This window comes from Carettochelys insculpta, unplaced genomic scaffold (assembly GCF_033958435.1).
Source record: "Carettochelys insculpta isolate YL-2023 unplaced genomic scaffold, ASM3395843v1 scaffold_0043, whole genome shotgun sequence".
NCBI lineage: Eukaryota > Metazoa > Chordata > Testudines > Carettochelyidae > Carettochelys > Carettochelys insculpta.
Window position 1 is genome coordinate 127501 of NW_027439080.1, and position 5000 is coordinate 132500.

At 65.2% G+C, this 5000-nt stretch overlaps 1 non-coding gene across 1 annotated transcript; it reads right to left on the minus strand.

Moving 5' to 3' along the window:
• Window positions 1–2285: 2285 nt before the first annotated feature.
• Window positions 2286–2404, minus strand: LOC142006185 (5S ribosomal RNA). Its single transcript, XR_012643294.1, has one exon. It is a non-coding gene; the product is annotated as a 5S ribosomal RNA (ribosomal RNA).
• Window positions 2405–5000: the final 2596 nt, after the last annotated feature.

Consider the following 5000-nt stretch of genomic DNA (forward strand, 5'->3'; position numbering starts at 1 on the left):
CCTCGCGGGAGGGTCCGGCCGCCTCCTTTCCTCTCCCCCCCGGGAACTGGGTTGACCTGGTGTCCGTTCCCAAAAGCGGGGTCCGGGTGGCCGGCCCTCTTCGCTGGGACGGCGTGCCGGGTGACCCTCGCGGGAGGGTCCGGCGGGCAGGGTGACCCTCGCGGGAGGGTCCGGCCGCCGGTGGAGGCGGGCAGGGTGACCCTCGCGGGAGGGTCCGGCCGCCTCCTTTCCTCTCCCCCCCGGGAACCGGGTTGACCTGTTGACCTGGTGGCCGATTCCCTCCCCGGGCACCAGGTCAACCGCCGCTGCTTTCAGCGGGGGTTGACCTGGTGGCCGATTCCCTCCCCGGGCACCAGGTCAACCTCCGCTGCTTTCAGCGGGGGTTGACCTGGTGGCCGATTCCCTCCCCGGGCACCAGGTCAACCTCCGCTGCTTTCAGCGGGGGTTGACCTGGTGTCCGATTCGCTCCCCGGGCACCAGGTCAACCTCCGCTGCTTTAAGCGGGGGTTGACCTGGTGTCCGATTCCCTCCCCGGGCACCAGGTCAACCTCAGCTGCTTTCAGCGGGGGTTGACCTGGTGGCCGATTCCCTCCCCGGGCACCAGGTCAACCTCCGCTTCTTTCAGCGGGGGTTGACCTGGTGGCCGATTCGGTCCCCGGGCACCAGGTCAACCTCCGCTGCTTTCAGCGGGGGTTGACCTGGTGGCCGATTCGGTCCCCGGGCACCAGGTCAACCTCCGCTGCTTTCAGCGGGGGTTGACCTGGTGGCCGATTCGCTCCCCGGGCACCAGGTCAACCTCCGCTGCTTTCAGCGGGGGTTGACCTGGTGGCCGATTCGCTCCCCGGGCACCAGGTCAACCTCCGCTGCTTTCAGCGGGGGTTGACCTGGTGGCCGATTCCCTCCCCGGGCACCAGGTCAACCTCCGCTGCTTTCAGCGGGGGTTGACCTGGTGGCCGATTCGCTCCCCGGGCACCAGGTCAACCTCCGCTGCTTTCAGCGGGGGTTGACCTGGTGGCCGATTCGCTCCCCGGGCACCAGGTCAACCTCCGCTGCTTTCAGCGGGGGTTGACCTGGTGGCCCATTCGCTCCCCGGGCACCAGGTCAACCTCCGCTGCTTTCAGCGGGGGTTGACCTGGTGGCCGATTCCCTCCCCGGGCACCAGGTCAACCTCCGCTGCTTTCAGCGGGGGTTGACCTGGTGGCCGATTCCCTCCCCGGGCACCAGGTCAACCTCCCGTGCTTTCAGCGGGGGTTGACCTGGTGGCCGATTCCCTCCCCGGGCACCAGGTCAACCTCCGCTGCTTTCAGCGGGGGTTGACCTGGTGGCCGATTCGCTCCCCGGGCACCAGGTCAACCTCCGCTGCTTTCAGCGGGGGTTGACCTGGTGGCCCATTCGCTCCCCGGGCACCAGGTCAACCGCACCCTTTTTCGGCCGCCTTCGCCTCCAAATTTTTCCCCCCGTTTCCTTGCCCACTCCTCGGTCACTTCATACGCCCTCCCCCTTACATCCACCGTACGCAACACCTCCACCGGGCTTAATAGTCCACAACCGAGACCCAGGGCCTTCCCCGCTCTCAACAACCTCCACCCACGGTCCCCCTCCACCGGGCTTAATAGTCCACAACCGGGACCCAGGGCCTTCCCCGCTCTCAACAACCTCCACCCACGGTCCCCCTCCACCGGGCTTAATAGTCCACAACCGGGACCCAGGGCCTTCCCCGCTCTCAACAACCTCCACCCACGGTCCCCCTCCACCGGGCTTAATAGTCCACAACCGAGACCCAGGGCCTTCCCCGCTCTCAACAACCTCCACCCACGGTCCCCCTCCACCGGGCTTAATAGTCCACAACCGGGACCCAGGGCCTTCCCCGCTCTCAACAACCTCCACCCACGGTCCCCCAAGACGCACGTTCCAAGCCTTAACCCTCAGACCATCCACCCCCCGGGGGGGACCCCACACCCACCTGACCCCAACTCACTCCCACCAAAAACACCACCACCGCCACCGCCTCAACGGCCTGCCCAACCCAGCACTCCCACACACACACCTGCCCCACCAACGCTCCACACACGCTTTCTTCCCTCTCCCCGACCCGACCCAAGCCATCGCACCGCACCGGGTGAGGGCCTTAGCTTCCTCGCCCGCCCCCCCGCCCCCGACACGCAGGCAGGCAGAGGGAAAGGCCTCAGCGCCCCCCAGGACCGTCGCGCCGCCTTGGCCTCACGGCTTCCCTGCTCCCGCACGGCAGACACACGCCCCGCTCTACCCCCGCTGGGGCCAAAAGCTGCCTACGGCACCTGGGATTCCCAGGCGGTCACCCATCCAGGTACTAGCCAGGCCCGGGACGGTTTACCTTCCGAGATCGGACGAGATCGGGGGCATTCGGTCCGGTATGGCCGTAGGCCCCCGCCTCCCCGGGCTTTAGCGTCAGCAGCCTGGCCTCAGTCAGCCGGGCCCAAACAATTAACCCGGAGGCCGGGCCGAGGGAAAACTTCCTCCGAGCCGGCCCAAGGGGAAGGGAGGACGAGGACGCCGGGCCCGGGAGGTGACAGGACGTGCACGTCAGACCCGGGAAGCTGTGCGCCCCGAGGTTAACCCCCGGGCCGGGGCGGGGAGAGAAAAATGTTCTAAGTCCGGTAGGGACAGCAGGTCAACCCCGGTCCGAGGCGGGGAGAGAAATTTTCCAAGTCCGGCAGGGACAGCAGGTCAACCCCGGCCGCCGTAGCAGAGGTTGACCTGGTGTCCGATTCGCTCCCCGGGCACCAGGTCAACCTCGGGCGCTTTAGCGGAGGTTGACCTGGTGTCCGATTCGCTCCCCGGGCACCAGGTAAACCGTGGCCGCTTTCAGCGGAGGTTGACCTGGTGGCCGATCCCCTCCTCGGGCTCCAAGTCCGGCAGGGACAACAGGTCAACCCCGGTTCCGGGCGGGGAGAGAAAAATTTTCTAAGTCCGGCAGGGACAGCAGGTCAACCCCGGCCGCCGTAGCAGAGGTTGACCTGGTGTCCGATTCGCTCCCCGGGCACCAGGTCAACCTCGGGCGCTTTAGCAGAGGTTGACCTGGTGTCAGATTCGCTCCCCGGGCACCAGGTCAACCTCGGGCGCTTTAGCAGAGGTTGACCTGGTGTCCGATTCGGTCCCCGGGCACCAGGTAAACCGTGGCCGCTTTCAGCGGAGGTTGACCTGGTGGCCGATCCCCTCCTGGGGCTCCAAGTCCGGCAGGGACAGCAGGTCAACCCCGGTCCCAGGCGGGGAGAGAAAAAATTTCTAAGTCCTTCAGGGACAACAGGTCAACCCCGGTTCCGGGCGGGGAGAGAAAAATTTTCTAAGTCCGGCAGGGACAACAGGTCAACCCCGGTTCCGGGCGGGGAGAGAAAAATTTTCTAAGTCCGGCAGGGACAGCAGGTCAACCCCGGCCGCTTCAGCGGAGGTTGACCTGGTGTCCGATTCGGTCCCCGGGCACCAGGTAAACCGTGGCCGCTTTCAGCGGAGGTTGACCTGGTGGCCGATCCCCTCCTCGGGCTCCAAGTCCGGCAGGGACAGCAGGTCAACCCCGGCCGCTTTAGCAGAGGTTGACCTGGTGTCCGATTCGCTCCCCGGGCACCAGGTAAACCGTGGCCGCTTTCAGCGGAGGTTGACCTGGTGGCCGATCCCCTCCTCGGGCTCCAAGTCCGGCAGGGACAGCAGGTCAACCCCGGCCGCTTTAGCAGAGGTTGACCTGGTGTCCGATTCGCTCCCCGGGCACCAGGTAAACCGTGGCCGCTTTCAGCGGAGGTTGACCTGGTGGCCGATCCCCTCCTCGGGCTCCAAGTCCGGCAGGGACAACAGGTCAACCCCGGTCCCAGGCGGGAGAGAAAAATTTTCTAAGTCCGGCAGGGACAACAGGTCAACCCCGGTCCCAGGCTGGAGAGAAAAATTTTCTAAGTCCGGCAGGGAGAACAGGTCAACCCCGGTCCCAGGCGGCAGAGAAAAATTTTCTAAGTCCGGCAGGGACAGCAGGTCAACCCCGGTCCCAGGCTGGAGAGAAAAATTTTCTAAGTCCGGCAGGGACAGCAGGTCAACCCCGGCCGCTTTAGCAGAGGTTGACCTGGTGTCCGATTCGCTCCCCGGGCACCAGGTCAACCTCTGGCGCTTTAGCAGAGGTTGACCTGGTGTCAGATTCGCTCCCCGGGCACCAGGTCAACCTCGGTCGCTTTAGCAGAGGTTGACCTGGTGTCCGATTCGCTCCCCGGGCACCAGGTAAACCGTGGCCGCTTTTAGCGGAGGTTGACCTGGTGGCCGATTCCCTCCTCGGGCTCCAAGTCCGGCAGGGACAGCAGGTCAACCCCGGTCCCAGGCGGGGAGAGAAAAAATTTCTAAGTCCGGCAGGGACAACAGGTCAACCCCGGTCCCAGGCTGGAGAGAAAAATTTTCCAAGTCCGGCAGGGACAGCAGGTCAACCCCGGCCGCTTCAGCTGAGGTTGACCTGGTGTCCGATTCGCTCCCCGGGCACCAGGTAAACCGTGGCCGCTTTCAGCGGAGGTTTACCTGGTGGCCGATCCCCTCCTCGGGCTCCAAGTCCGGCAGGGACAACAGGTCAACCCCGGTCCCAGGCGGGAGAGAAAAATTTTCTAAGTCCGGCAGGGACAACAGGTCAACCCCGGTCCCAGGCTGGAGAGAAAAATTTTCTAAGTCCGGCAGGGACAGCAGGTCAACCCCGGCCGCTTTAGCAGAGGTTGACCTGGTGTCCGATTCGCTCCCCGGGCACCAGGTCAACCTCTGGCGCTTTAGCAGAGGTTGACCTGGTGTCAGATTCGCTCCCCGGGCACCAGGTCAACCTCGGTCGCTTTAGCAGAGGTTGACCTGGTGTCCGATTCGCTCCCCGGGCACCAGGTAAACCGTGGCCGCTTTCAGCGGAGGTTGACCTGGTGGCCGATTCCCTCCTCGGGCTCCAAGTCCGGCAGGGACAGCAGGTCAACCCCGGTCCCAGGCGGGGAGAGAAAAAATTTCTAAGTCCGGCAGGG